Genomic DNA, 11082 nt, shown 5'->3' on the forward strand with positions numbered 1-11082 from the left:
TAGTTTTGTATTTATTCGGTGATGTGTGTTAACAGTGAGTAATCAACCTGTATACACTATACCATTACAAAGTAACCCAGGTTTCCGTGACAAAGACCAATAGAACTACTAAAAAAAAAGTACAAAAAAAGGCACTGACACGAATATAGCCGAATCGCTAACGATAATACCCGACGTGCATGCCCGAATTGTTTTTCCGTGAATAAATTTCAGCTTAAAATACTGAAAAATCGGTCGGTGAGAATTTTAATACATCCAATGGGTTCCGTACGGAATTAAAAAAAATAACTTACAGGGAAGAATTTTATTTTGATAACTTCTTATACTGACCAAAATGTAATATACCAAATTATTAGATACATATACATACTTTCTATGTATAGGTGTGATTACGCACACACGCACTGATACCTGTCATGTAAAGAAACGGAACAGCTTTGTTATGCGATAAAGATAAATTAAATATTTTTTATCCAGTGTCTTATTGTAGTATTTATTTATTTTTGTCATTCTTTTGATAACTTATTATTATCCAAGTGGTGATAGGGCTTTGTGTAAGCCGGTCTGGGTAGGTACCACATACATCATATATTCTACCGCCAAAATACTTAGGGTTGTTTGTTTGTATGGTTTGAAAGGTAAGTGAGACGTTTTAATATCACCAAGGACAACATCTTAGTTCCCAAGGTTGGCGACTCATTGGCAGGGTTAGAAATGATATCTAACGGCGCCAATGTCTATGAGCAGTGGGTCACTTACCATCAGGATTACAAAATAAAGGACACTTACAGGGTGAGTGAGTCACAAAGATCGTAAACGTCTTAAAAACTATGGATGACTTCACATTGATGTTGTGGTGAATTAATATTTCTTACAGTCCCATTGTGTTTAGTGGAATCACTGTATAAGAGTGGGTTATTTATTATTACGTTTACGGATCCCTAAAATGAAAAGCGTTTACAGTTAATGGACATAGCTGAGTAAATACATGTTTATAAATATAGATAAAAAATGACTTTAAATCACAAATAATTTAGGTAACTAACGTCATTACTCATTCTATAACTTTGTAACTAACTTCACTACACAATTTTAACATACAAAACACTGAGGTTATAATATCTAAACAAAAGATATAAGATATAGATAACACAGTTTAATAATCTATATTATGGAAAAAGAGGTTACCATCGAAAAAAGTACAGTCGACATCGAAAACAGATATACAATTGCAAACGTGTTAAGGTATTAACATACACAATGCCGATTTAAAATGTATAAATGTTTTCGAGTCTGACTGTACTTTACGGGGCATTGACCACTTTGACAGTTGATACTGCGACTATTCCAATGCATACTTAACACAAATAACGTCTGTAATTGGCTTAAAAGCGAAGCGCATTTTATCTACACTCATAGTTACTTTAAAATAGTGTATAATTCACTTCAAAGGACTTTGTATTACGTTTATAAAATATATTAAAAAAATCAACTAATATTTTGTAGACCGTACAATAAAACGGAATTTATTGAATTAGTTATAAAAATAGTTAATTTTGTTTTTTGTTACACAAATGTAATTATATTCACGACGACTGTAGGATTATATAAATATAAATTTATATATGTCGAAGCATCAGAAAGTTTGATTAGGATTTATGTATTTTTATAGTACACGCTGGCAACGTCAAGCTGTAAGCTTTTTTTTTTTTATGTTAGAGGTGGCAAACGAGCAGGAGGCTCACCTGATGGAAAGTGACTACCACCGCCCATGGACATCTGTAACACCGGGGGGCTTGCAGGTGCGTTGCCAGCCTTTCAGGAAAGAGTACGCTCTTTTCTTGAAGGTTCCTAAGTCGTATCGGTTCGGAAAAACCGCCGGCGAAAGCTGGTTCCACAGAGTGCTTGAGCGAGCAGTAGCTACCACTGTATCAGTATGACGTAGAAGAAAACGTGACAACCGAAGTGTCATAGTTGAGGTGAATATCAAAAATATATTACTAACGTGAACGACTAGACTTTCATTCGAAGATCATCATGTCGGACGAGTTGACGCCTTATCCCTTTCGAAATATATATATATCTATACCTATATATATGTATATTTTTCATTGTATGTCAATCACAAGTAAACTAGTCGGTTTGACACTATGACAAATCAACGCGGAATCGTCCGTAGGTTATTACGTCATGGTTATAGGATATTAATTATTTAAATCCCATTGTAACCTCCCGCTTGTTTTCAAATTTAATGTCTATTTAATGCCGAATATATAATAATTGCGAATCCAGCGGGTAGCACAGCTGTTATAAATTATAATTATGCGTATGATAACATAGACATATAACTTTAGCCGTCATATTCATAGTGATATAGAATAATGTTGATGGACAGCAGCTTTTTCGAACTGTTACAAGACAAAGTTACTTATTTAAATTTTTGTTTTTACTAGTACGAAAGAATTCTTCAGATATTTTGTAATAGAATATTTCAAGAAATCTCGTGAGGAAACCTCCGTAAGTCGGATGAAAAACTATAGGTATGTGTAGTAGTAGTAACTATGACGTAGTGCAAAATGGTCCAATTTTCAAAAGATTAGTCTTTAACAAGCGACGGAGAGTGCCTGAGTAACTACTGGCTCCAGGGGAACAACATCTTAGTTGTCAAGGTTGGTGGTACTTTAGGGATAAGGGGTAGTAAATATATCTCACATTGCCGATGTATTACCGCCTATAGGCGGTGGTGACCACTTACCATCAGGTGACCCATTTGCCACTCCGTCATTGACAACCAACCATAGGTAGGCACTTATTAGGTATTTAAAAAACACACACAAATAACTATTTCATTTTATTTTATGAATAGTTTTTTTTTTATTTGACTTAATATTTTTTTTTATTAAACTGCATTATGTTTATAGGTATATTAGCTATGTATAAACAGCCAACTGATCCTCGCGACTACTTGAGACAAAATTAATTTTTCCCAAATATCACGTTCACATTCCAACCACAAGAATACAAAAGGAAAATATACAAAATTTGAATCGAATTCACGCGATATCATTGGTCGAGAGCTTGAATAATCTATGATATTCACAATGGATTTTCAAAAAAATCGCGCCCTGTACGTCGACGAAGCTGTTATCGAAACTTTGGAAGTATATCCACTTCCCTAGTAAAGAGGAATAGTGTTGTAATATAAATAAAGATATATTAATCGAGTGCTGTTTGTACAGCAAAGTTATTAGAAAATCGCATGGAATTTGTAAATCTAAGTTCTGTTTATGTTTACTCTTTCTTCGATTGGAATTGTAGCTATAGGTACCTAATTCATATACATACGTCCTTAACAGGACTCCCGACATATATCTCAATATTCATCACAATCACTTCAATGTTATGTATGTATGTTCGAACACTTCCTTTGTTCGACAATCGCTGCTAAAATATCGACCGTTGTTTAAAAATGTCCAAACTAGTTTTTTAATATTTCATCGCGCGTAATTCGAAGGCGGAAATCGATACGAGCGCTGTTGAACCCTTTGTTTAGTTTAATAGTCTAACTTTAATGATCGCTGTGACGTCGTTAACCATGAATGACCATTGCTGATCAAACGCCTCGGTTATTTACACCGAGCTTTATTACATACATGCCAGAGATAACAGTTACCTATAGCGAAATAAGTTTTTGTTCCATTCATACTTATATATTACAGATATAATTAAATATTGAACATTAAAGATATTCTTCTTGCTGTAGATTCAAGTAGGATATAAAAATACTTTTGAATCGTCGTTACAGTGTTGAAATTACCACTGGTTCGGAAAGTATATTCCACCTAGAAGAACCGGCATGAATCTCAGCAGTTACTTTTTCCACTATTTTAATTACGAGTACCTCATTAGCAGCCTGTAAATTTCCCACTACTGGGCTAAAGGCCTCCTCTCCCTTTGAGGAGAAGGTTTGGAGCATATTCCACCACGCTGCTCCAATGCGGGTTGGCGGAATACACATGTGGCTGAATTTCGTTGAAATTAGACACATGCAGGTTTCCTCACGATGTTTTCCTTCACCGCCCAGCACGAGATGAATTATAAACACAAATTAAGCACATGAAAATTCAGTGGTGCCTGCCTGGGTTTGAACCCGAAATCATCGGTTAAGATGCACGCGTTCTAACCAATGGGCCATCTCGGCTCTGTACGAGTACCTCAGTAAAATATAATTAAATGTATGTATATGTAACCACAGAGTACGCCAGTAAAATAAAATTAGATGTGGGTATAGGCATATAACTTGACTGGAAATCAACGAATACACGCTTTTTTAGCATGAATCTTGTATTGAGTAATATGCCTTATTTATCAATGTTTTTTTTTTCATATGATTTTAATTCTTAAAAGGCTGAGTTAAAAAAGATGTGATATCTCATTATACAATCGATTAAAATTTAATCCTTACCTACGATCGCCGATGAAGTGTTAATTTCAAAACGAGACGTTCCGTAATATGTAGATCATAGGTTAATAAAAGTCGTTTTTTGATTCTAAATCCTCATAATTTAAACACAAGTATAAATCATTAAGAATCTTAGCTACATATCAATATTAAAAATGAATTAATAGTTATTAATTTGGTGTTGCCATTTCACATAAATAATTGAACGTAAAGTTACCACGATCCAATATTTTAATTAAAAAGAGACGAACCGGCATATAACTCAGTAGTTTAGATTTCTTTTAGGAAAAAAAAAACGAATACTATCTATTTAATAATAATATAACTTACGTACTTAATAACTTTTTTTACAATAAGTAAAATAACTTTTAAGTTAGGAAGTATGATGAATTAATAAAAAATATGCTGTGAACGAGTACCTACCTATACCTATATTTTTTAAAATCCGGAAACCGAAGGTTCTCATCGACCCAACCGAGCAAGAACACGGGTATAATAGCATCCAGCCAGAACAGGTAAATATGGTTTTAAACTTCCCAAATATATAATATAATATACATTTATAATGTTTGTAGGAAAAACCTTCATGATTATTCGGCCATTCATACATGTAGTAAAATAAAAACATAATATATCTGGACTATATTAATAATCGCAATACCGTATCGTATTATTGTTTGATTGATTACTTCAGATATATTGTTAAATAATATTCATAGTTTCTAAATCCACACCAATGAGCCAGTGTAACTACAGGCGCAAGGGATGTAATATCATAGCTGTCAAGGTTGGTGGTGCATTGCCGATTTAAGGAATGGTTAGTATTTCTTACACCGCCAATGTGTATGGACAATGCTTCATATAGGCCGTACACCAACCAAATACATAATAAAGAGATAGTCCAGAAGATCACTGGCTTGAAACCCAGTCAAGCACCAACATTTTTACGTTCTATATTATAATTTATATCGTGCTTGGAAATGACAGAAAACATAGTAATGAAAGCACGTGTCAGATGAAAATCTGCCATTTGTACTTATTCATCAGCATTGATGCAGCGTGGAGAAATATACTCCAATCGCTCTTTTCAAAACAAAAGGAGTCTTAAATACGAACTTTATTTGTATACGCACACATGGAAAAAATTTATATACATATATATGATATATCTAAATATATATACAATAATAGTAATAATTTTAATATTTACCCTATTAGGTTTTGTAATTTGTAGGCCATGTTTTTTTTTTTAAGAGCACTGAAGTGTTCGTTACAGTTTACAGCTTACCTCAGGTGATGATAATGACAATGACGTTCAGACCGATTCCACCCACGAGACCAGCCAGCTATACAGGAAATATTTTAACGCACGCGTTTAGGCAGAGTATACTCTACTCGCTCACTCATAATCTGATGGGATAGTAAATCCGACCGGAAAGAGTTCAGGCGCTGGACCAACGGCTTTATGAGACTTCCATCTTCCAGACTCCGGGCTGTTACTGAAAATTTTCAGATCGAAAAACCCAACAACTGTTATCGGCCCGACTTTGTGATCTGCGGTCATAGATCCACTAGCCACTTCACCAACGATGCAGTTTATACACTTATAATATTATTAGAACTGGTTTTTTTTAAATTTCTTTATACAAATATGAAGCTCCCGAAGCGCTGAGGTAAACTGGTGCCTACTGAGTGTTTAACCTTACTTAAGGCCACTGACACACCGAGCAATGAAACAAGGCCACTGATGAAACGAAGCCAGGATGGAACGCAGTTTTTTAAAGTTCATTTCGTAATTACAATTCGTATTTTATATAAAGGAAAACGTTAAGGAAACTTGGGAATTCTCGGAAGTATTTCGGAAATTAGTAATATTATTGCTGATCTTCTTTTTACCCAGCCGTGGGGAAATTAAGTGACAGACTACATCGTTGGTCGATCGGCGAGATTAGAATGATTTCTGAGTGAAAATCCCGGATCCGTCTAGTAAAATTTTTGGGTTCTTCTATCTGAGTACCAGCTCTGAGTTCGGAAAATGGGACTGTATTCCATTAGGTACAGAGTGGCGCATTAGAAGGGATTATTAATAAAATACAATGTGGTGACCACTTACCATCAGGTGGCCCTGCCTGATGACATATTACTTTTTTTTTAAATACCACTAGTATTTTTAAAAATATGTAACTTCGTGTCTGACACTGAGCTATTATTTAATTAGCTTCTACGCATTAGTATATAAGAAGGAAAATACCTAAAGTAGGTATAGTTAAAAATACCTATTACGCTATAGTATACAAATGTACCTATTTGGTTCAATTTGCCTGCCTGTTATACTTCACAGAGTAATCTAACTAAAGATACAAAAAAAAAATAACATAAAAATGCTCGAAAACCTTGGAACTGTTTCTCTATTTAAATTTTAAAAAAGGTTTTTTATAATGTAGTCATAAAATTAATTGTTTTAGAATCAATAACACTTTAGTATCTCTGTAATAAGACTTGAGAGTTTATATCTTTGAATGGGCTAATCTCAAAAAGTACACGATCGATTTGAAAATATATTGGCGTAAGATATTACACTGTTCACTACACGTTACAGAAATAACCTAGGACATACGACCTGCAAAACTGCAGACCCCGAAATCATTTGTTCTAGCCCTGGGTGAAGAAGACTTTAAAAACAATTGGGTGCTTGTTTTGGGAAATTCTCAGTATCAACTCAATTGCTTACACTCCCCTGCCTCGGATAGCACGCAAGAGCTTCGGTTCTGCCCCTAAACATAAAGAACAATTACGCATTTTGTAACATTTCATTGGATTTTCTTGCAACGAAGTTCTTTTACGCGGCTTACAGTACAGTGAACTGTCAGAAATCATAACGTAGGAAAAAGCGTTGCGCCCCCTACGGTGATCAATCCTTCTCTTTCTCGCTGTTTTTTTTTATTTTACACGGTTTAAACATTATATAATTTATTTCATTAGGCCTATTATTTAATACATAATAACTCTTTTATTTTGCTTATCTTTATTATGTCCAGGTTCAAACAATCATGTTACCTGTACTAAATATTTTTCAAATAACTAAAGAACGAAAATCTACAAGTCACGTGCTTGATCATTTTTCTTGACTGTCATAAGTGAGCGAGAGAAAAGCTTTTAAATTGATTAAAGATAATTTCCAAACTGTTTCCGAATTTAGAACGTTACTAAAAATTTAATAGAAATGGAACTACATACAATATATCATATATAAGACTCAAATTATGGTCGATTTTCGACCACTGGGTTCTATGGACCGCTAGTTCAATTAAATCGCCTTGAAAGTTAAATACATATTTGTGAACATTTCGACTATCGCTCATCTGACTTCCAGATGCCAGAACAGTACGCCAATATTTTGTAAGAACTCAATTCCTAATTTTTTTCGTTAAATGTTGAATGGTTTTCAACTTACGGTGATACGGTATTGTCATACGTATATAATTTAAATTGTATAATATCGTATAAAACATTCTGCGGTGAGTTTCGAGTCTTACCGGTAGCTTCTTGTTCAACTGACTATCAGACGTGGAACGATGAAGAAGCACTTGTTGCAATGCTTCTTACGAGCCTGCTTTTAAGGTAATGGCGTTGTGAGAAATATTAACCATTCCAATGTATCATCATGCATACATCCCCAATGCACCACCGTTCTTGGGAACTTATATGTTATCTCCCTTGTGCCTGTAACTGTACACTGGCTAACTCACCCTTCAAACCGGAACACGACAATACTGAGTACTGTTGTTTGGCGGTAGAATATCTGATAAGTGGGTGGTACCTACCCAGACGGGTTTGCACAGATCCCTACCACCAAGTGAATATATTAAGTAATACGCCTTCTTAAGTATATTATATTAAAATTAAAAAAGTTGAAGACGGAACAAAATTGTATATATGCTGAAATAAACTTAAAAAGTTGTTTGTTTGAACACGTTACTGACTCCATTTGAACAATGAATTAAGATATCTATTGATAAAGGTTACAGACAAAATAAATCAAGCTAAGACTCGCTCAAACCGCATGAAATACTAAACTAGTTAAATATATTTATATTAATTTATATACATACTGGTATTATAAATACGAAAGTAACTCTATTACCTTTTCACGTTCACGTTCACGCTGAAACGATTAAAATTAAATTTTTTTTAGTTATAGAGTTTGTGACCCGAGGACATAGGCTACTTTTTAATTTACCCTTTTAGGGGTTAATATGGAGGGTGATGATTTGTGTGCTATATGTAAAATATTATACATTTAGTGCAGGTAAAGTCAAAGGTTCAGCTAGTTAGGTACGAAGGTATGATGTAGGTGTCTTGTATATTCTGGTGCTAATTTTAAATACTATCAACAATTTTATAGCGATCTATTTACTACCTAAGATTCATCTTAAATAATAAATTTGTACATTTGAAAATAGCTAAGTAACATCCAGTAATATTATTCTCCAAAAACATAATCATGTACCTAATCCTTAAGCAATAATTGATATTATGTATATTCTATATATCTATGGTTATATCTCTTGGACATCGATTGTACCATTTCTATATTCAATACATAATATAATAAAAAATAACTTTTCATTTTTACATAACTACAACTTCGATCTATTTGATATATGTACTTGTAAATCAGGATACGAATGTATACCTATAAACGAGTCATTTTCAAATCAACATCGTAATAAAAGATTTAACCTATAATTAAAGTTATTATTAATTCTAGCGCAACCTTACTAAACTGTAAAAACATGCTCAGATATTTTATCTTCATCTAATCGTTTCTAGAAAGTTCTTATTTAATTATACACAAAAAAATCTTATAACATGACACGTCTTGATACTTAACTACTTATGGTATACGTTTTTTTTTTTTAAATATCATATCACGAATCAGTTGAAGTAACTCGTCGAAGAGTTGAAGGAAATAAATATGTAATTCAATCAAATCATAATAGTAACCTTAGGACATGTACGTTCATACGATAGCAAGTAGCCATGGTCATAAGACCGACTTCACGACCGTGCGATACAAGGAAAAACCAACCTAATACACACGAGAAAATACAAAACTATTTCCATGAAAAACCTGTTATTTCATAACACAATCGCATCGAAAAAAATAATATTATATCGCGCTATTAAGTCGAAAATCGTTTGCACGTTAACAATCAGAAGTTAGCGGAGCACATGAGTGAATTTGCGAGCGCAACTAGGAATGCACTTGACTTGTAAGCAACTTCGCGTCAATGCAATCAAGTTCATAGATTAAGATTGGCGTTCCTACAACATAAATTACCTATAACTGTAATTAAAACGACTCATAGTGGAAACGTATTACTTACCTTATACAGTGTATGCAGTAGTCCATAAGCACTTTAAAATAATCAGCAATGTTGCTCCAAAAATATAGTTCACTTACACTTTAAACTAGTTTCTAATTAATTTTGCACTATGACATCACAATTTAATCTATTAGTTTGTACGTAAGGCACTATGTGTGCTGTGTTGGTCTACATCACAGAGTTGAGCAAAAAAGTTTCACTCGCGAGATTCGAACGCGGTTTTTTCGCGTTCGAAATTTAAAAGTTCAGGTCGACACAAAGTTCGGAAAGCGATTTCGGCGGGATTCGGATCCGCTTCGGGGTCCATTCGGCGGTTTTTCGTAGTTTTTCGTTGCGGATGCAGCGCGAGGCGCGTGCGGGGACAGCTCGCGCGCAACTGAAGTTTGTCGTAGGTTAAGTTTCGAAAAAAATTACACCGCTACTTCAATTTTCCAGCTCGCGGTCCCACGACGGTTTCATCGCGCCGAAAACTTCGGCACATCGCGTTTTCCTCCCACGGGCCGATCGAGGTTATTGTTTTGACAGCTCCATGAATTACAACCATGTGTGCTAGGTGTACGGGACGGCAGAGGGCGCCACGGGTGCAGCGCCGAGAAAAAAGCGATACCGAGCCAAACAAACTAGCAACGCGCGTAAACACAACGAAATTACTGAATACTTTTCATTATTTTATTTCACTATGCACCGGCGACGTCACCGAAATAGCGGTCGCGTGGAGATACGGCCGTCTCTTTTCAACATGCTAGTTCGCGCGGGAATTTATTTTGAAAAGTGACATTTATTGTTTTTTTTTTTTTCTTAAATTGGGTTGTTTATGACGTGCGTGTTTTGGTAGCGCGCGGTGCATGACACACGTACGCCGCACACAACTGCAGTAGTACTGAAGCTAGATGACATTCACAAAGGCTTAAACCCAAGTTCAGACGGATGCGGCGTCAATAAACTGTCCGATGGTACGTTTGTAACGCGAACTATGTAATATCATACCGCTTATCTGTATGTACTTTCGTCTCTTGATATAGTTTCGAAACTAGGAAGATATTAAAAGTTAAGAGAAAAAATTAAAACGAACGTAACGAACAAAATTTTTTTTTAATTTACAACTAAAACGCAAAATACAGATAATCTATAGACTAGTCTGTATTTACATATTACATTAAATTAAAAAAAAAAGGTTTAAAAATAGAATAACATTATTTTCACTACAATTTAATAGAAAATAATGTCAAG

At 34.5% G+C, this 11082-nt stretch overlaps 1 protein-coding gene across 4 annotated transcripts in view; it reads right to left on the reverse strand.

Annotated features, from left to right (window-relative positions):
- Eip93f (Ecdysone-induced protein 93F) overlaps nucleotides 1-10730 on the reverse strand; it is a 201300-nt gene extending 190570 nt beyond the window's left edge. For all 4 annotated transcript variants that reach the window (XM_064218711.1, XM_064218710.1, XM_064218709.1 and 1 more), the window contains exon 1: nucleotides 9853-10730. The gene's annotated coding sequence lies outside the window, so the exon portion shown is untranslated. The remainder of the gene's footprint in view (nucleotides 1-9852) is intronic.
- Nucleotides 10731-11082: the final 352 nt, after the last annotated feature.

The sequence above is a fragment of the Vanessa tameamea genome, chromosome 24, assembly GCF_037043105.1.
Source record: "Vanessa tameamea isolate UH-Manoa-2023 chromosome 24, ilVanTame1 primary haplotype, whole genome shotgun sequence".
Lineage (NCBI taxonomy): Eukaryota > Metazoa > Arthropoda > Insecta > Lepidoptera > Nymphalidae > Vanessa > Vanessa tameamea.